At 38.4% G+C, this 22,696-nt stretch overlaps 1 protein-coding gene across 8 annotated transcripts in view; it reads right to left on the reverse strand.

The window, feature by feature from the left end:
- Positions 1-22,011, reverse strand: part of TACC2 (transforming acidic coiled-coil containing protein 2) — a 184,259-nt gene extending 162,248 nt beyond the window's left edge. For 2 of the 8 annotated variants that reach the window (XM_058187266.1, XM_058187261.1), the window contains exon 1: positions 5,892-7,330. The gene's annotated coding sequence lies outside the window, so the exon portion shown is untranslated. Of the gene's footprint in view, positions 1-5,424; positions 5,554-5,891; positions 7,372-21,935 lie in introns of those variants that run through there. The other 6 variants (XM_058187262.1, XM_058187263.1, XM_058187269.1 and 3 more) reach the window with 6 other exon arrangements.
- Positions 22,012-22,696: the final 685 nt, after the last annotated feature.

The following is a 22,696-nucleotide window of genomic DNA, read 5'->3' on the forward strand; positions in this document are numbered from 1 at the left end:
ATCCATTATCTGATCAATGGCTCGTGCGTTATGCTCATGTAGATTCTGCTTCCCAAAGACTGTACTGGCTAACAATCCTGACCTGGCTTTTGGAACATTAGACTGAATCTGGACTATCATTCTATGTGGTCCTGTTAAAGGCAAAACCATTCAGACAAAACTTTGGGTTTGTTTTTCTTGTCCACTATTACCTTGAATAATAATTTCTATAACAACTATGTGTATACATTTTTACAATTGAAACAGGAAAAAATGTAAAATTGAGGGGACAGAGAGATTAAGTGAACAAAAAAGTAGGTATGTGCCAGCTATGGATGCTATATTGAAGACCCACTAGACTAGAGAATAGTCAAAGCATATCATTATTCCTGAGTTCTTTGGTCACATGCTTTGTTGCAGCTATTTGTGAGTGAAAATCAAACATAGAATTCACGCTGCCATATTAGCTCGCATATTGATGATATTGCTGCCATTCCTCCTACTTTAAATTTCACTATTAAATATTTGATCCAGAGGGTCTGAATCTGACAGAAAGGAAATCTATGGTACATTACTATCCTAAGCAATAAAAGTGAACAGCAAAACTGTTCACAGATCGGACAAAAGCCCTAACATAATATTATTATTAGGATTGATGAGTTCAATGAAGTCCATAGATAAGTTTTGGGGAATCAAGTCAATTATCTCATCAAAAGATATGTGAATCTAGCCAGTTATGGTTCATTCAGCAAACCATAATTAAAGAAGCTATGGTTAAATGCAATATATGAACCAGATCATGCACATAAACATACATTATAGGTCTCTTATATGCTAAATGATTACTTCATCTTTTATTCCAACCAGAGCCAAAACTTCAGCATCCAATTCATTCCCATGTGATCTATGATTATGTATGAAGTTGATAATTAAAGTTATATTATTAATGTATATTTTACATCATTCACTATGTTGCCATGCTTTAGAATGTTAACAAGAAACTTCTCCACCTTTGCCGGAGGCTAAAATTCAGGACTTACTGCATTACAGTGTAATTTTGTTTATTGAGAACATATTTGACTACCTAGCATTGATCTAGCTCCCAAGTGAAGCATAGATACACTTTCAGTCTGGAAGATATTTGTTTTATTTTAGTTTTGTATAAAGATTATACAACTGCATGTGACAGTATCAAATATGTGAGAGCAGAATGTATTGGATGAGGAGAGGTTTGTATTTTCTCTCATCCCTTTTATGATCTTTTGAAAGTTTCTCTTTTTACATCTCTGCAACAGCTCCTTCAACTAAGTGTTTCTTGATGAATAGGTAACGAAAGTACCCTTGGTTCTTGTTACTTCTGCAGTCAGGTATTTTAGTGATGTACATCTTCTGCTAATAGTATCCTAATGTATGTATTGTTGTTTTCTTCTTTTGTTCAATAGATTCTCAGAGATTGCCTGGAAAAGTCTTTGCTGTTTTCTTGGTAAGGATTTTTAGAAATTTTTGCCATTGCTCCCTTCTTAGACTGAGAGAAAGTGGAGTGAAACTAGTCCAAGGTCATCCAGCTGGCTTTATGCCTACAGCAGAACTAGAACTTTATGCCTACAGCAGAACTAGAACTGTGATTAGAGAGAGTCTAGAGCCGAGGGAGACCACTGTGCCTCAGATTGCCGGGTGTGAATCCCTTTTTGTGAGATGGGGTCATAGATGTCAGATGGGCTTGCTGGTCGCGTACCTGGCTCCTTGCTGCGTGACAGCTGCCCTGCCTGAGCTCCTGGAGGTGCTTGCTGGGGTGGCAGTTGAGACCCCCAGACTTTTAGTCATGGGGGACTTTAACTTGCCATCTTCCGGCTCGTCATCGACAGCTGCTCGGGAGTTCACGGCTTCCATGACGGCCTTGGACCTGACTCAAGTAGTTGATGGCCCTACTCACATTGGGGGTGGCACTCTGGATCTGATTTTTATCTCTGGTCAGTGGCTGAGAGATCTGGATTTGAAGGAAATAGTTATTGAACCTTTGTCATGGTCAGATCACTCTCTTCTTCGCCTGGACTTTCTGACCGCCACTCAACACCGCAGGGAGACGGAGCCAGTACGTTGGTTCCGTCCCAGGTGCCTGATGGACCCTGAGAGGTTCCGGACGGAGCTTGGGCCATTTCCTGAGGGTCTGGCTCACGACACGGCTGAGGAACTGGTTGCGGCCTGGGAACGGGCCGCGGTGGGGGCCTTAGATCGTGTCGTGCCTTTGCGGCCTCTGACCCGGCGCAGGTCCCAAACGGCTCCTTGGTTCTCCGAGGAGCTGAGGGGGATGAAGCGCCGGAGAAGACGCCTGGAGAGTTCTTGGAGGTCCAGCCGCTCCGAGGCTGATCGGACACTAGTGAAGTCCTATACTAGGACTTACCTAGTGGCACTGAGGAAGCGAGGCGTTGCTACGCCTCCTCATTGCGCCGGCAGATAACCGCCCAGCCGCCCTGTTTCGGGTGACCTGCCCTCCTTCATCAGGGGAGGGGGATGACCCGTTGCAGGGACGTGCTGAGGAGTTTAACGGCTATCTATACGATAAAATCGTTCAGCTTCGGGACGGTTTGGACCAAAATTGCAGTGGCCCAGGGAGGCGTCCGAGGTGGTCTTGGTGATATTTTATGGGATGAGTTTGACCCTGTGGCTCCCGAGGACATGGACAGGTTGTGGGGTAGGTTGAATGCCACCACATGTTTACTGGACCCGTGCCCCTCCTGGCTGGTGCTGGCCACCCAGGAGGTGACACGAGGCTGGCTCCAGGCAATTACGAGCGCTTCCTTGGTGGAGGAGTCTTCCGGCCGCCTTGAAAGAGGCGGTGGTGAGACCCTCCTCAAGAAGCCTGCCTTGGACCCAGCTGTTTTAGGTAATTATCGTCGGTCTCCAACCCGCTTCGCGGCGAAGGTTGTAGAAATATGGTGGCATATCAGTTTCCTTACACCTGGATGAAACTGTCTATCTAGACCCGTTCCAGTCCGGTTTCCGCCCGGTTACAGCACAGAGACGGCTTTGGTCGCGTTGGTGGATGATCTCTGGAGGGCCAGGGATAGGGGTGTTCCTCTGCCCTGGTCCTATTAGACCTCTCAGCGGCTTTTGATACCATCGACCATGGTATCCTGCTGCGCGGTTGGAGGGATTGGGAGTGGGAGGCACCGTTTATCGGTGGTTCTCCTCCTATCTCTCCGATCGGTCGCAGACGGTGTTGACGGGGGCAGAGGTCGGCCCGAGGCGCCTCACTTGTGGGTGCCGCAGGGCCGATTCTCTCGCCTTTGTTCAACATCTATATGAAGCCGCTGGGTGAGATCATCAGTGGCTTCGGTGTGAGGTACCAGCTGTACGCTGATGACACCCAGCTGTACTTTTCCACACCGGGCCACCCCAATGAAGCTATTGAAGTGCTGTCCCGGTGTCTGGAAGCCGTACGGGTCTGGATGGGGAGAAACAGGCTCAAGCTCAATCCCTCCAAGACAGAGTGGCTGTGGATGCCGGCATCCCGGTACAGTCAGCTGCAACCGCAGCTGACTGTTGGGGGCGAGTCATTGGCCCCGACGGAGAGGGTGCGTAACTTGGGCGTCCTCCTGGATGAACGGCTGTCCTTTGAAGATCATTTGGCGGCCGTCTCCAGGAGAGCTTTTTACCAGGTTCGCCTGGTACGCCAGTTGCGCCCCTTTCTGGACCGGGATGCCCTATGCACGGTCACTCACGCCCTCGTGACGTCTCGCCTGGATTACTGCAATGCTCTCTACATGGGGCTCCCCTTGAAGGGCATCCGGAGACTGCAGTTAGTCCAGAATGCGGCTGCGCGGGTGATAGAAGGAGCCCCTCGTGGCTCCCGGGTGACACCTATCCTGCGCAGACTGCACTGGCTACCTGTGGCCTTCCGGGTGCGCTTCAAGGTGTTGGTGACCACCTTTAAAGCGCTCCATGGCATAGGGCCGGGCTATTTACGGGACCGCCTTCTGCTACCGAATACCTCTCACCGACCCGTGCGCTCTCACAGAGAGGGACTCCTCAGGGTGCCGTCAGCTAGGCAGTGCCGTCTGGCGACGCCCAGGGGAAGGGCCTTCTCTGTGGGGGCTCCCGCCCTCTGGAACGAGCTCCCCCCAGGACTTCGCCAACTCTCGGACCTTAGAACCTTCCGTCGTGAGCTTAAAACACACTTATTTAGGTGCGCAGGACTGGACTAGGTTTTTTAGATTTTTAAATTTTTGAAATTTTAAATTTTATATTGATTTTAATTGGTTTTGGTAATCAGGCTGGTTAGAATAAGTTTTTTATTTGTGTTTTAATCTGTATTTATATGTCCTTTTTATATGCCTGTTAACTGCCCTGAGTCCCTCGGGAGATAGGGCGGTATACAAATGTGATCAATAAATAAATAAAAAATAAAAATAAAAAGAACTCACAATCTCCCAGCTTCTAGCCTGATGCCTTAAACATTACACCAAAGTGGCTGTCAGTGTATATGTTGATGCATTATAACTGACAAGTGGTATACTGTCTCTGAGCTACAAATATGGTAGCAAATGGAGATTTTTGTATCTCCTTGTTGCCATTTAGCAGTCATTCAGATTTGGTACCTGGGAGTGGCAAGTCTACAACTTCTATGTCAGTGAATTTGTCTTTTATCTAAATAGTTGGGCATTGTCACAATTTAGATTGTTCATGATGGATCATTGTGAACCATTTTGCTTTCATATAAAAAAAAAAACACCAACAGCCTGGTTGCATAGTGTCTAATTTGAGACTAAACTAGCTTTCATATTCAGTTGTATGAGGGAGGAAGATTTGTACTTGACTTAATAAATCATGTTTTAAGCCTGTTTTCTTTTTAAATTTATAGAACGTAAATTTGTTAAATTTCTATAGTTAAATGGTGTGAAATAATATTTCTGATCTAGTAATATGCTAAGTTTAGATCATAGTTCATATAATTATACTTTTGTACCCTAAATATTAAAGTGGTATAAAGTTTCATTTCAGGGTTTTCATTTGAAGGCAATTAGGTACGAACTTCATAAATTGGATCACCAATTTAAATTAAATTATCAACGTGAAAGCTCTTAATTTAATTGATTTGTAAAACTGAATCTGATTTTACAAATTGGCTCAAATTATCAAATTGTATGGAACTAAATTCAGTTTAAATTGGAATAAAGTACACACATCTGTTTAAATTACATTCCAGCTCCCTTTAGTCCTTTGTGTAAATTGAAGTATATTTGTGCTTTTAAATCTGATTAAGGTCTTTACATCTTAAAATACAAAAACAGATAATACCAGATCAACTTGAAAAACCTTGTATGTGCATATAGTATAATTTGGTTAAAATGAGACTGTCATTTGGTAAATAAACTGTAAATTAACTGGTAAATAAAATAAATATAAAAAACTGCACATTTCTATAAGGTAAAAATCATGGCTTACCTCCTATACTTCTAGGTTGAGAGAAGGCAGCTACATCCAAAACAAACATTATTATGATTGAATCCAGTCAAATCTATGCTAGTATCAGACATACACTGAAATATTTATTTCGGAGTAAACATTTAGGATCTATAATCAAAATAGTAGTAGAAATAGTTACCGTTCATTTCTGAGAATATTTTTTCTGTTCAGTTCCTTGCAGCCCATCTTGCAATGTAAAGTCCTTTGGACTCTTTCACGCATATTCTAACACACTAGAATTAGAATATTGCTATTCTTTTAATTTACATATACAGCGATCTATTTTAGTTTCCTATTCTAAATTTTAGACAGGACACTTTTGAAGCATGCTGGTTTTATGTAATTAAAACCATGTAAGCACTGTCTTTCCTAAGTAATGCTCATACAGATCATAAATCTGAAACCATTAGAAAAATTGATCTCATAAGAAATTTTAGTACACTTACGTAGGGGGAGATACAGTCTGGATCCTTTCTGGAATTCAAGCACTTCACTCTTTTCCAATTATAATGCTTCAGCCAGCTCTATCTGTTTTCCTTCAATGTTCTGAATCACATGCATTTACCCTTCATTTAAATGACCCACCTTCAATTAAGCATAACCTGTTGAGCAAAGATGCTGACTCCACCCCAGGTACAGAGTAGAATCAGTTAACACACTCAATAATTGCTAAATAAAAATAAAAGTGAGAAATATTGTTCCTATGTTGGAGTTACAGAAAATGAGCCAGGATATTTGGTTATTTTCCTATATTTTTACTTTAAAAATACCTCTGAAACCTATGAGCATTATGGCGAATTGCTTTTAACTACACTGAGATGGTCAAAGGAAGACTCTCCTATGGCCATAAACACTATGTATGTAAGAACTATGAGGTTGTTTTTTTTCATGAGAAAAGATTGAAGCTTTAGTTTACACAGGCCATTATATCTCCTGTTCAAAAATGTAAGACCAGCTAAAATTTGTTTCTCAGGCTGCTGCATTCAGAAAATTTACACCTGTGTCTTCTGGACTGACGTTTGGTACTCATAAGATAAATTCATGCAGATCCAGTAGGTCTGCTTGAAGAACAAGTACAAAAAGAGAAAGGGTTTCAAGAAATCAATCTAACCAGGTCATGTTTCAGCTGTAGGCATTTGTGGAGAGTAAATAATAATTTAAAAGCTAGTTGAATGACTAGGTCGTGCATGGATTTGTTTTTCTTTTAATGAATTCGGCAATCCCTTCAAAAACGATTATCTTTTGTTTTGCTTGCTTTTGTCAAACCTTATTTTTTTTTCTGCTGGAAATGACTTCCTGGTGAGTCACAATAGAAAGATGGAATATAAAAGCCAGAAACTCACTGAAATGTGCTGATACAAAAAGCATGGCACCTGCTTTTCTTGGTGACTTAATAGCTATTAATAACATTTAACATCAGCACTAATGAATAAATGGAATCTGGACAAATCTTGCTTGCAGAAACAGCCAACAGAGATTTGCAGACTGGGAGGGGAACCCACATGTCATGGGTGTGCATTTATAATCTGTGGGATTACAGAGCCAAAAGTAAGTAGCCTATTGACTTAATTTTGGCAGTGTAATTTTTCAGCTAAAATGGGGGGGAGGAAATGATGGGAAGGGGGAGAAGAGGTTAAAATACTGCCATTCATATCTTAAAAACTATTACCAAATCCCTATGCTGTCCATTCAAATGAAAAACACAATCCAGTGAAACCACCGTCTCTTAGCCCAGTGGTTCTCAACCTGTGGGTTGGGACCCCGTTGGGGGTCAAATGGCTATTTGCCTGGGGTCACCTAAGACCATTGGAAATATGGGAAGTATACTTGCGAGTCGAAGAATTGCGCTCCAATGGTTGACTCCACAAGCCAGCTGCAGGCTCTTCAAATCGCTAGCCAAATTAGGCTTCAGGCGCGATGAATTAAAAAAGAGAGAAATCTTTGCTCTGATGTCTCCCTCTCAAGGCAGCTGCAATCACTCCCAATCGCTAGCCTAATCTGGCATCTAGCCTTCTCTCAAGTTGCTACTTAGTGGTGCCTGATATGAATCAATTAAACATATCAAGCTTTTCATTTTGACGTCTTCCAGAAAGAATGTTTCAAATGTTACCAAGCAAAAAGCTTTAAGATTAAAGCTAAAAGTCTTCTTAAGACTTTTTCCTCTAGGAAATGCATGTAGGCAAATTATTATACTTATCTGCAAAATATTAAAATTAAGAATGCAGATAAAATGAACATTCACATATACATTTGTTTGAGCAATAACTGAAAGAACAATGATTTACAACTGATCTGCAGCGGAAGGAAGATTCAGACCTATGTCTGCTCCAGAATATTTGGAAGTAATACATTCATGGCCAGCTTAAGACGAGAAAAAGCTGGGACTCTTTTCCCTGAAGCTGTTGGAGTGAGAATTGTTAGGATAAATTTTCTTCCATGTCACTTCTTCCACGAGGTTAGCTTAGAGAACACATGGTAGAACATGTGACCTAGGCTGCTTTGCCCAGTGATAAAAAGGAGTAAATATCTAAAACACAGAAGAAAACACCATGGTTGCCCTTCCAGATCACCTATGTGATTCAGATGCCACAAATTGCTTAATAGTAGGGCTGACCCTTGATATACTTTAATGCCTTCTTCAATTTTATAAGAACTACTTATCCATTACTGATTCCCACATGACTGAGAATTACTTCTAAATAAGCTAGCTTGCCTAGACCTGCTCTGAATGTTTAGGAAAACAACGTCATAGATTTCTGGTTGGCATTACTTCAAATGTCAGGCAGATCACAAGTTTTAAAATTCCTTATGTAAAAAAATAAGTATTCCTTATTCCTTGCAGACCACACAGTTTTGCTTTTCACCCCCCATAAGAATTTGTTTTTCATTGCTTTGTTTTTCTTCCTATGATAAAAATGAAAATTGCCAATGTCATGAGCTTATGGTTCTCCAGAAACAGTTGAGTTGGAGTTGTCCGCTGTTCTAATCAAATGGTGAGCAACATCAGGATATCTCCGTCCTGGTTCCAGGACAACAGTACATTCTTCACTTACGTACAGTAATTATAACTTTCTTTCATACTACAGGTCTCACCAGTTCATATCTGCCTCATCATTGTGCTAAAGGAATAAACTAATTTTTAGCAATCAACCTTCAGAACATTGGGATATATAACTTCCAACCATTCTTACCACAAATTGGCCATGTTAACTAGATGGAAACTATAATTCAATAATTTGTTTATTTCACTGATTTGGTTAAAAGTTAAAAAATGCTGTCAAATCAGGATTCTAAAAATTTGCATGCCCACTAGACTGAGGCACAGATCTCTAGTAAAACCATATGCAATATTAGAATTGTATATAGCATCAATGAACATTGCTTGAAACAACCGTTTTTTAAGCATGTCTGTTCAAGTTTGATAAAGAAGTTGCTTTTTTCTCCTCCAAGTGAGAATGTGCAGAGAAATGTTCAAAGATAGTCTATATGTTCTACTTTCCTGTAGCATATGTACATTTTTTTCATTGTATATTTATCTTTCTAGCAGTCTACAACTTTCCTGGCTTGCTAGATGGCAATTAATATGGATTACTAATTATTAATTATTTTATTAATTAATTATTATTATTATTAATCTGGATTACTGCAATGCTCTCTACATGGGGCTACCCTTGAGGTGCACCCGGAGGCTCCAGTTAGTTCAGAATGCGGCTGCGCGGGTGATAGAGGGAGCCCCTCGTGGCTCCCATGTGACACCTCTCCTGCGCAGACTGCACTGGCTACCTGTGGTCTTCCGGGTGCGCTTCAAGGTTTTGGTGACTATCTTCAAAGCGCTCCATGGCATAGGGCCGGGATACTTACGGGACCGTCTGCTGCTACCGAATACCTCTCACCGACCCGTGCACTCTCACAGAGAGGGACTCCTCAGGGTGCCGTCGGCCAGACAGTGCCAGCTGGCGACACCCAGGGGAAGGGCCTTCTCTGTGGGGGCCCCCACCTTCTGGAACGAGCTTCCCCCAGGACTTCGCCAACTTCCCGACCTCCGAACCTTTCGCCGTGAGCTTAAGACACATCTATTTATTTGCGCAGGACTGGATTAGATTTTAAATTCGAATTGGTTTTAATGGGGATTTTATTATTTTTATTATCATTTTAATTATTCGGCCAATTATAATAAGTTTTTTAATGGATGTTTTATTTGTATTTATATGTATATTTTTATCTGGTTGTGAACCGCCCTGAATCCCTAGGGAGATAGGGCGGTATAAAAATATGAAAAATAAATAAATAAATAAATAAATAAATAAATAAATAAATAAATAAATAAATAAATAAATAAATAAATAAATATTCAGAGAAAAAGTCATGGAACAACGCTTTCCATTGAGAGGGCTATTTTACCCAGGCAGAAAGAGTAGCAAGAAAGGCTAGAGGCCAGTGGCGTCCAACTTTGGCAAATTTAAGACTTATGAACTTCAACTCCCAGAATTCCTCAGCCAGCATGGCTAAGTAGGGAATTTTAGAAGTTAGAAGTTCATAGTCTTAAAGATACCAAGGTTGGACACCTTTGCTATAGATCAGAGTGTCAAACCCGCGGCCTGTGGGCCAGATGCATCATTTGCTGGCTCTGCCCCACTCAGTTTTGCGAAGGGGGAAAAGATCCCGATATGTCACGTGATGCTGCCGTGATGCCGTGAGTTTGACACGCCTGCTATAGATAGAAAACTTCCACCAACTCATGCCACCTTATTACAATCAAACAAGTTCAAGACAGCCACCAAAAGAAAGTTGAAAACATCCTAAGAATGAGAAAGAAAAAACGAAGCTTTTTTTTTTTTTTTGGCAGAGACAAAATCAGAAGGAATTTAGTTACAGCCTTTCCAACTAACCAATTATACGAAAAGCCATAAGCTTTTCATAAAATTGGCTACTTGGAATAGATGCTATCCTACTCCTGATTTTTCTCACCGTAGTCTGACACAGCTGTCCTACAGATTATTGGGGAAAGACATGCTCAGGAAATTAGATGACACACTTTGACACCGTATTAACCGAGGGCCAAATCACATTAGGACTGTTTTCCTATAAGTCACTTTCTGAGAAGTATGCAAAATGATAGTTCCCTCCTCCATAGCTGATTCATTCAGATGATTTCCCGCCTACATGAACCTGTTCCTGGACAGCTTAACCAGAGGTAATTATGATTGCTGGTGGATGGAGCTTTACAGACAGTGAATTTACAGACTGGTGGGCTTTGGTTTCACATGAAGGTCAGTTTTCCAAGATGCAGTTACCTTGGAAGTGCTGTTAAAGAGGCAGAAATCTTTTCAGAAGGAAAAAAAAGAAAGAAAACCGCAGGCATTTAGTACTTAGGGGTTTTGCATGGTTATTGTAGTGTACCTCCTGTAAATAACACTGTGCACATCATTTAGAAAGGACAAGAAGTCATTTAATAAAGCAAGGTACCTTGTGGTCTGTGATTTAATGCTTTAACGTCATTTGCTAAACAACATTATCACACTTTCTAATTGGATCATGGGGGTTATTTAAAAGAAAAAAGCTCTAGCTGGCCTTGTGGGATGGAAATGGACAAAGTCAGCTTCTGTTGTCCCAGATGGCAAAAACCTTCAGTGATTCAAACACAAAATCTAATCTGCTACTCTAATGACAAAACTAATCTGGATCACATTTCCTATACCACACGGGCTTCAGTTTTACTAACGACGCTATAGAGCACTGCACACCAGAACAACTAGACACAAGAACAGTTTTTTCCCGAAGGCCATCACTCTGCTAAACAAATAATTCCATCAACACTGTCAAACTATTTACTACTATTAATCTTCTCATAGTTCCCATCACCAATCTCTTTCCACTTATGACTGTATGACTATAACTTGTTGCTGGCAATCCTTATGATTTATATTGATATATTGACCATCAATTGTGTTGTAAATGTTGTACCTTGATGAATGTATCTTTTCTTTTATGTACACTGAGAGCATATCCACCAAGACAAATTCCTTGTGTGTCCAATCACACTTGGCCAATAAAAATTCTATTCTATTCTATTCTATCTCTCAGTCATAAAACCAAGTTGCTAAAAGGGTCAGGCCATATCTGTTTTCAAAAGCTAAACACATTTAAGATTGGTACTTATTGACCCCCCCACATGTGTGATTTCAGATTTCTCACATTTTAGAGGCTGTAGGAAATGTAGAACGTAACCACACAAATTGCAGTCCTTGAGGGACATTTATTGTAAATCAGGGGTCTCCAACCTTGGCCACTTTAAGATTTGGGGATTCAGCTCCCAGACTGGCTGGAGTTGAAGTCCACAAGTCTTAAAGTTGCCAAGGTGAGACACTCTGTTGTAAGTCTTACTAGTAAAGTTTTTTTTTTAGTTATTTGTGGACTTGAAGCAGGATTGAGCTGACTTCAGGTTTATGGGATCGATTATGATTTTTGTAGCATCCTGAGATCCACAAAATGGACTTAGGTAGTAAGTAGCAGCTATGACGAAAATTTTAGTCTTAGATTTAAGGACCAGGTTGCCCCTGAATTCAAGTTTAATTTAAGAATGTACTGCCAATATTGAACTGAATCCAGTCTGGTCACATAAAAAAATTAGTCCCTTTCCTTCTACCCAGCTTTCAATATACTAATTTAGAAGGGATGGGACAAAATGTTGTTATAATTGTTATTACTAGATATGTAAACCTTTTCTATCTCAGATTACCATCTTAGATCAGAAATATACATTTAGAAATATTCTCCATATTCATCATTTGCACTGGAAAATCTATATGGAAGAATTTGCTGTATCATGGATATATCATCATACAGAGAAAAATATTTACTCAGCAACGTCTGCTCAAAACTGTTTCACATACAGTTGCACTAAGTTTATTTTGGGTGTTGTGCTTTAATTTACTTATTGCGTGAACTTAGAAACTGTATTTACTAACCCTCATTTATGGCTTAGTCTAATGAGTAAAAACAGCCAACAGTAGCTTGTTCCAAAAGTATGGCTAACATCAGGGGGTGGGATCCTACCGGCTGAACAACCAGTTCACTGTGCACGTGTGCGCAGTCTCCTTAAAATTGAATTTTCACGTTGCAAACAAGGAAAGGAGCAAGGAAAACAGCTGAGGAGGCCCAATTCAATCTGCCTCACCTGATCAGCTGACTCAGTGGTGGGATTCAAGTAATTTAACAACCAGTTCTCTGCCCTAATGATTTCTTCCAACAACCAGTTTGCCAAACTGCTCAGAAAGTTAAAACCGGTTCTCCCAAAGTGGTGCGAAGTGGCTGAATCCCACCATTGGCTGGGCTTCAGAAGAAGAAAGGTCAGTATAACCCGGAGGCGGGCGGATGGGCCACTTTCACACCAACAGCGAACCGGTTCTCTCTCGGCGGAAAGTGTGAACAACCAGTTCTCCCGAACTGATCCGAACCAGTAGAATCCCACCACTGGTTAATATAAACTATAGCTAAACATAATATATGACCTCAGCCACTGTAACCTGCAAGTCTCGCTTTTCCTACAAGAGTTTATTTTAGTTCAGAATGATGTTGGATAAATTTTGTGGTGGTTGTTATTCCTGTCCTCTTTTGCTAAACTTGTCCCAATCTGTTTACCACATTGTTATCACATGCTCATCTCTGAGCTAAAGTGGCTGGTTTCATGAAAATTATTCTAATGTTAAACCAGATTAACAATAATATAAACTTTTTGCAAGTGTTTTTTTCTTCTAACTTTCTGAAATATTGGCAATAATTTTGGCATTTCCTGCTTATATACAGTACCCAGATTGTCCAGAAAAGCATCTCTTCAGCAATCATTCGCTTCTGCAGAGGAATTGTTCTTAAAAATAGAGAAACTTTATCCTCAGACTTTAATAATTTAATCTGAAGAGGAGCCAACAATAGGCCAGACTTATTGGCTCCAATCCTAAAATTATCTATACCCATGAAATCACTATTTTAAAATAAAATTCCAAGTCTCCAACTTTGCAGAACTTAATGCGATCTATATATAAGGTTAGAGCAATGCTTAGGTCTTCGGTGTTGACGTATTATTAATAAAAATTATTTGGACTGATTTTGTGTCTAGCTTTTTTGAGGACCATTCACTCAACATACATAAAAAAAATCATTCACACATATACTGCTTTCCTTTTTTTTTCTTTTCCTGCAGAAGCAAGTTGTAAGTCATGATTCTGTATATTGTATAGAGCAGCTAAAATTGGCAGTTACATTCCAGTTTGAGAGGATCAAATGCATACATACAGTTTACATTTCAATCCTCTCATTGTTGCTGACATCTAACTTTCTCTTACACACACCAAGACTTCAATTATTATATCTATTGTGACATAAGTGGTTTTGTGCCATCACCATCTATATATATTTCTGAATCATGGGTGGACAACCTGTGGGTCTCATTGTTTGCCTGTTTGACCCACTATGGTTGCTGCCCTCACACCAGTGACCTCAAGTTGAAAAATTATCCCATCAGTGGTACATCCTTCCAGGCTTCTTCTACCCGTAACTTGGTAGCTGGTAAAGTATTTGAGATTCTTGCAATCAAGAATCCAGCAGGAATAATAGCAGAAGAAAAAGCCGTTTCCATTTCTTGTGTCTCCTAGTAATCCTGGCCAATATTGTGGTATTTCAGCTATTTGTCAGCAGAAAAAACAACAACTGATAAAATCAGTTTGTGATGCCAGGGATCTCCAGTTGGGTCATTGAAAGGAATGAAGAAATAACAAGGCTTCTGGCTTTTTGCTAGAAAGAGAAAAGAATTTTGTGAAACCAGACTCATGTGTGTAGAGGCATTAATGGGTACCTAAATAGAGGCAACAATGGGTACATAATTTCCTGTAGGTTGGGTTTCTAAACAACTCCGCACTTGACAATGAATTTGGCCCTGGGACCAGTATTTGGCAATGCCTGTTCTGGAGACTTCTAATTGGCATGACATGCCTAGAACTTGATATACTATGTCAGGTTCTATATATAGTTTTCTGAAAAGCCAAAAGTAACTTTGGGAAGTTGTGGGCTTTATTTACATTCCCAGAAATGTTACACATTGTTGTGATCAAAATGCTAGCTGTGAGCTATAAATATCTACATATAAGAACTATTTCTTGAATAAGAACTCTGTAAAGCACTTTGGGCAAGTATTAAAATTGGCCAGTGTTGAAAATAAAACAGTCCATCATCTTCCTTTTAACAAATAAATGATCTTTTTTTGTTATGTCAGCTTAAAAGAAGTTAAGCAATTATTGAAGAAAGATTCTGTAAACTTTCTGTTCAATGGTCAGTTTTGGTTCAGGACATCTGGGATGAACACAGCCTGCAAAGATAGTACTCCAGATTTGTGAGTAACTGTAATATTCTCACGTAGAAAGTACTTCAGTACAGTTATCAGCTTATAGTTTGGATGTTTCATAGGCAGTTTCCCCCAAAATACATTTTCCCTTCAATATTTGCTTTGCCCAAGGCATAATTCAAACCATCTGCACTAACTACATCAGTTCCATTGATATTTACCCAGCTCCAATTTTTTCGCCAATAAGTACTTCAAGCTACAAAAATGATGACATAAATGGTGATTGTAGTGCACACATGAAACAGCTACCCTACAGCAAGTAAGTTTGCCATTCACCTCAAACCACATATTTTCACAGAAGCTGGTCTTATAATAAGCTGTTTCATTCAGTAACAAACGGGGGGGAAAACCAAATTGAAAGATGGAAACTTCTCAGCATGCAATAACTAGTTAAGGAGAATATGTTTTCAGTCAGATGGGTACATGCTTTCTGGGCTAAAGACCACACATGGCTCTTGAGTGGCAAGCCAACACCCACACTCCAGAAAGACAAGAGTGGGGGCAAGACAAAACTAATTTCATTTAGCTGACATGTATATTTAAGTAAAATTACAAGGGGGTGTGCTTTTGAATCATGAATTTTAAATATATTGTCTTTTTTCTGCCAAGTTAAAAATTATAACTTTTTGAGTTTTCTGAGTTTGTCCTAATTTTAGGGAGACATAGGAATAAATTCTTTATCACAGGCTACCTGCTGTAATATATGCCAGTGAAACATGGATACTAACCTCATAATTGATACAAAAGCTGCAAGTGGCACAAAGAACCATAGACAAGATAGAAAGACCTGTACATGGATTAGAGAACAAACAAGGGTATATGATATCATCAAGAGAGTAAAAGACTTGAAATAGAAATGGGATAGTAACATAGCAAGAAGAACTGATGACAGGTGGACCAAGGCAAACATAGAATGGATCCCACGTGATAAAAAGTTTCTATGAAAAAGACTTAAAACAAGATGGATCCATGACATCAGCAAGTATTGTGAGCCCAATTGGCAAAAGAAACTCAGGAACATATTGGTTGGATACTTGTGGAAGAGTCCTTCATCCTGAAGTGGATAGACAATGCCTAAAATGGTGATGGTGCCTTTATCACAGCTTAGCTCTTAAACCAGCCAACAAGTGCTAAAGGATCAGGCATTATGTCCATTCTGCTGTGGTTTAGAAGAGCTGTGAAGACCAGGCTCTTAACCCAGGCTTTTGGCAAGGAAGACAGATTCTGATTCTTTTTTCCAATGTGTAAGACAGAGCATTTGTTGTCTTATACAAGCTTGATGGACTTTACCTTGTAGATGACCCTCACCCCGTCAAAGACCTTGGAGTTTTCATATAAAACGATCTAAGTGCCAAAGCCCACTGCAACGACATAGCCAAAAAGGCTTTAAGAGTTCTAAACTTAATCTTGCATAGCTTCTTCTTCAGAAAGATTACACTACTAAGCAGAGCATACAAAACATTTGCTAGACCAATTTTCGAATACAGTTCGCCTGTCTGGAACCCACACCTCATTTCGGACATTAATACAATTGAGTGTGTCCAGAAATATTTTACAAGAAGAGTTCTCCACACCTTTGATCACAACAAAATACCTTATGCCACCAGACCCGAAATCCTGGGCTTAGAAAATTTAGAACTCCGCCGCCTTCGGCATGACCTGAGTATAACTCATAAAATCATCTGCTACAACGTCCTTCCTGTCAAAGACTACTTCAGCTTCAATCGCAACAATACACGAGCACACAATAGATTTAAACTTAATGTGAACCGCTCCAATCTTGACTGTAGAAAATATGACTTCAGTAATAGAGTTGTTAATGCCTGAAATGCACTACCTGACTCTGTGGTCTCTTCCCAAAATCCCCAAAGCTTTAACCAAAGACTATCTACTATTGACCTCACCCCATTCCTAAGAGGTCTGTAAGGGGCGTGCATAAGAGTACCAGCATGCCTATCGTTCCTGTCCTAATGTTCCCTTTGATTGTATCCAATTTGTATGGTTATTTCATGCTTATACTTATATATACTATTGTGTTTGACAAATAAAAATAAATAAAAATAAAAAATAAAAACGTTTTTCTCCATTGCTTTCCGTCCAATAATCAGATGTAAGGAAAAAAAATGAAAAGCCTTTCCTATCTATTGCATCTATACCTAATTTTGCACAGCCAGTCAAGATTTGGCTCTAGTATCATTTGCATCCAATACCTGCACAGGTCTTTTCCGTTGTTGAAAGCTGAATTCATTCACTATTGGCAATAATAAGTGAAAATATATAAGGTCCCCCTGTGGTTTTTATGCAGCAACTTGTTCAAAATAGTTGTAGGAATAACTGAGCACATGCAGTTTTCAGCTAGATTTCAAAATTCCTGAAGTGGGGTGTTAAATCTTGCTGAAAACACAGGACTAATATCTTACCTTCCATTTCATTTGCCCTTGATCAAGTTGGAATCTGAATTAGGAAAAGCACTTGTCAAGTCCCAACTTGTCCATCATGAGAAATTTAATTAGTCAAAGAATGTGTTTACTTTAGATTTGCTAAGCAGTGTTCCTGATGCCTAAAATATTCCTTTCAAAGCTATATAACTCAAGTGTGCAGATTGCCGAATGAAATAAACAGTTTTTCTATAGATTTTATTACTTCATCCTAAACTGGGCATGTTTCTGTTGCTTTACAACAATACTGTAAGAAGAGAAAGGGGAAAAATACAAACATGAACAGGGAAATGCAAAAAAAGAAGAAAAAAGGGACCTGAATGGATTTTTTTGTATTACAATATATGGAAAGAAGTTCAATGGCGAACCTACTTCCCGAGACTATGCAGTCATCAGTAACATATTAAATAGTACTTTTGTATGCAGATGTCACATATCTGGATTATGTACTAACATAACTTGAAGAGCCTTATTAATTGCAAATTCAGAATTTTCTCATACAGTATTTAATGCTATTCAAAAATGTGTTCATATTAGCAACATTCTGTCGCATTTTTCACCTTATCAGTTCTTGTTTTGTTAATTGTATGTGGGAATGACCAGGGGTGGGGGAAGAAAGAGAGAGAGGCTACCTAGAAAATCATTGGATAAGAAAGAGCATAGCCTACAGCTGCATAATGGACAGACAAAGAGATTCATAAAGGAACTTCCTTAATTTCTCAGGCTGTAAAAGAGATGGTGGGAGATTTGTACTATCAGATTTGCAGGTTCTGTTAATGTAGCATTATAATAAAGTATAATTAGCATATCTGATTGTCTTTCCTGTCTGATCAGCCTGGGAAGACTGACATGTTCAGTATGATCTAGATAATATGTTTTCAAAATTGTTTTCAAAAAGGAAGTAATTTTACAATAAATTATCTCCTCTAAAATAATATATGGGACAGTTTTTTGTTTGTTTCAGTAGTTTTACACGTTTTATTCCTTTACTAGGAACAAGGAAGTTTTGATAAATTTAAAATCAGTTGGAATATTAAAAGATAGAGAAAAAATTATCATATGTTTTGTTGGTACATTGGTTTAATGTGACAACAAAATGGCCATTCCCCACCATCCAGTCAAAGCTGAAGAAGCTTCTTGGATGAGAAGGAAAAAAACTTCAAAGAAAAACAAGAAAATCCAGTTGCCTCTTGAAAAAGCACCTTTGGGACAATTATGACCTGGATGACTGAAAATGTACATAGACATTACACTATATACTTGCAAAGGGCAATTTGAAAAATTGTCTATTCCCAATCCCAATGCTTTATACAGAATTAAATTTGAAAAGTGTAACTGAATCAGTCTGTTTTATTCCAAAACTTTAAGACAATTCTTGCGTATAAGAACTGAAATATATCGCAATTCTAGTTAATTCAGTGCAGCTTTTATTGATGTACTGGAATATTTCTGGGATATTCATAATAAAGGTTATTTTTAGCTCTTTATCTTCCTATCTTTAGTGTGTGCTCTTTTTGCAAAGGCAGTGATTAAGATATGAACTGTAACTCACTTGTAACTTTTCATGCAATTTAAGAGTTAAAATTTCAGATGCTATTTTAAGTTTCAGTCTACTGAATTCCTGCTCCTAATGCATAATGATATAAACAAACATGGAAAATAATCTACAAAGCATTTTTAGAAAAAAAAATCAACAAATAAGGTCCATGCTGATTTCCCCTCCTTTTACACAACTTCATATGAATTGTAGGATTCCTTCTGTTATTTTTCCTATTTCCCTTTGCAGTTTGCTAGGTTTACACTCCTGGGTTTCAAATATTTTTTTAAAAATGCAGTTTCCATGTCTGACATGTTTTGACAATAATGCAGCCATCCAAATGGAGAGAGGTGTGTGTGTATGTGTGTTTATATATATATATAACTCAGTAGTTTGCTATCACAGTTAGGGTGGGACGGGACTGGAAGAGTCCAAGTAGTAATTCCTAATTCATGAAACACAACTGCTTTCTCTCATTGTGTCTTAGCCTAATTTATTTAATAGTGATAGGATGAAATGGTGGGAAAAGAACCATCAGATGTTATTAAGTATGATGAATGTATGTTATGCTAAGCCAATATTGTCATATATTCAGGTTTTTGCAAATATGTCACCCTTTTAATCCTTATGTTTTTGTTCAATTGTTTTTTTTAGATTTTGCTTTTCTTTTCTTCCCCCCCCCTCAACAATAGGTGCACAAAATGGCACTCCAGTGTCTTAGGAATTCATCTAGCTTCAAAACATAAAATTGTTTCAAAAATTATGAGAAAGGTCTAAGTACTTAAAGGGATCATTTAACACCTGTCAGTTGAATAAACATCAGTAATGGGTCTTGTACTTTACCCAGATGAAAACTAACAATTAGAAAGTGTATTATAGTCATGAAAATGTACAGATCATTTATTAATGGGTTTTTATTATTTCAAGTTTTCAATTTGAAAGAATAGAGGTTGCTTCCAATTGGAGTTTTTATTCTGTAGTCCCCTTGCCTCATTCATGATATGTTATAAGGGAGGCAGTTAGTGATTTCATAAACTAACCTCATCATTTTCTGTGTTTTTCAAATGTTTTCCCATCTTTTTTCTTACTAAAAACATCCATGAAAAGGAAGTAAAAAAAAAAAGTATAGAACGGGTTTCTCAACCTTGGGAACTGGATGGCTGGGGAATTCTGGGCATTGAAGTCCACAAGTCATGACCTGATACAAAGAAGGTTAAAGGTCATCCCTTTTGGGGTTAGGGACTCTATCACCTTCACATCACACCACTCAACGTTTCAGTGGGATACAGCTCAACCCTTAAAATTCCCAAGGTTGAGAAACCCTGGTATAGAAAAAAAACGTCTCCATGCAACATGATCCTTGTGACTCATTCCATGTGCTCACACTGGATGAAGATACTTTTCTACCACATGACTTATCAATGCTGATAGCTATTTGTCTCCCTTTAATAGTGTTTTCTTTTGTAAAGCTCACAAAGGGTATCAAGATGTAGACAAACCACAGCAAAAAAGAACTGTCGCCTTGCTGGAGACTACAGGTAGACTTTGACTTAAAACCACAATTGAGCTTAATAGCTTAGTGAGACATTTGTTAAATAAATTTTCCCCATTTTACAACCTTGCTACAGTTGTTAAGTGAATCACTGCCATTGTTAAGTTAGTAATAAAGTTGTTTCCCCACTGATGTTTTTTTTTTGGTCAGAAGGCCACAAAAGGTGATCATATGACCAAGGGACACAGTAACCACATAAATATGAGTTGCAAGGGAATTCTGATCATGTGACCAAGAGGATGCTGCAACGGTCATAAGTGTGAAAAATTGTCATATGTCCCTTTTTTTTAGTGCTGTTGTAACTTTGAACAGTCACTAAATGAACTGTTGTAGGTTGAGAACTATCTGTACTATTATCAGAGTCAGTGTTTTTTAAACTTATTAACTTTAAGATGTGTGGACTTCCCCAGACTTCCCCAGCCAACCATGATTACTAAGGTTGAGAAATACTGAATCTATGTTACTATTGACTTTGAGAAACTGAAAGCTAAACTAGATAGGCCTTTGTCTAAATTAGGGCTGCCCTTCTTATGTAACCAAGCCAATTAATGCCTTGCAGGAAAGTTAAATATAAATTTGTAACAAATACAAAATTATGATAATGTTGAGAAACACACTAAGTATGGGTAATCATTTTCTTCCATGCATGATACAAAGATTTAAAATGTAGTTTGAATATTCTATATTGCATTGAATTGATTTGAATAAACTTCAGAGGTTATTTCAATTAATACAGAACATAACAAAATTAACAAGATAATGAGATTTCTATTCTATTCTATTCTATTCTATTCTATTCTATTCCATTCCATTCCATTCCATTCTAAATATTGGGATGAAAAGCTATAGAGATTACAGGAATGTGTCAGTATTATTTTTAGAAGTATTCAAGGTAAGAAAAAAGAATCATATATTTCTAGCACATACTTTGATGGATGGAAATCAAAAACAGCAAGCATAGTACTGGGGTTGGAAATGTTTTCTTATATTATTATTATTATTATTATTATTATTATTATTATTATTATTATTATTATTATTATTATTATTATTATTACTATTATTATTATTATTATTATTATTATTATTATTATTATTATTATTATTATTATTATTATTATTATTATTATTATTATTATTATTATATTATATGAGACTGAGAGCCAACAAATAAACTCCTGAAAGTTAATGAAAGTTAATAAATAACATGTTTAAGTCTCTCACAAGTTAAAAAGAATGACTGGTATAATCCTACCCCTTTAGCATACCCCATTAGCATAACTCATGTTACCATAACATTCTTGTTTGACTTTATGACACATGGCAGCATTGCTCCAATTATATATGCTAAAAAAAATTAAAAAGTACTTTCTGCTTTGATCATCAGGTGGGCTAGCAAACTAATAGTCTGAGAATGATTGTAAAATGAAAGTTTCAGTCAGAAATACAAAACATAAGACAAAGGGTTTTTTGTTTTTTTTGGTAACACTGCAAACTTGAGTTGATAATATACATCAAGCTTTCTGTGGTCCAGGAATTATAAAAGTATGGTTTAGATGTACTTACCTAGTCTTCCTTCCTTAAACTAAAAGAGAGTCTTCCTTAAACAGAAAGAGAGAAGTCCTTCACTGCCTTTCACTCCTCTGTGATGGGATCCCTTTCCCCCTGGATCACATGAAAGAGTTCTATTAATGTGAATTGGCTTAGGTTTGAGAACACAGGACTGGATAACACCGAAGGGTAAGGAATCTGACCCGGGAGCTCTAAGCTGTAATACGTCACTGCTCTACAGGAGCTGTCAGCTATTTGAATGGGAAAACATTACAAAGAAAAGGCCTCACTATCTTTTCAGGTTCTGCAGGTTAGCACCAATGTGCTCCAGAGCTAGCTCAGGTGCTGGTGTGTCCTTTTCTCTCACATAGTTTTAATGATTTTTTTCCCCTCTGTATATTTCTGGTTTTTCACACACTCTCTCTCTCTCTGCTGTATCCACACACACACTTTTATAGGAATATAAATATCTATATATAAGTTGAGAACAATACACACACATACAGAGGTGTGGGATAAAGGTACAGTATTAATATTTTTATTAATGTTTCTATGGAAACTAATCAAGTAGAGAATTAACCAAGAATTGAGAAATTTTCTGACAGAACAATTAATCAGTGGAACAAGTTGTCTCCAGAAGTCGTGGGTGCTCCAATACTGGAGGTTTTTAAGAAGAGATTGAAATGGTAGAGAGTTTCAGACAAATGAGCAGGGGGGATTGGACTAGAAGACCCCCCCCCGCCCAGGTGCATTCAAACTCTGTTTTTCTGTTGTTC

Source organism: Ahaetulla prasina, chromosome 6 (genome assembly GCF_028640845.1).
Source record: "Ahaetulla prasina isolate Xishuangbanna chromosome 6, ASM2864084v1, whole genome shotgun sequence".
Taxonomy (NCBI): domain Eukaryota; kingdom Metazoa; phylum Chordata; class Lepidosauria; order Squamata; family Colubridae; genus Ahaetulla; species Ahaetulla prasina.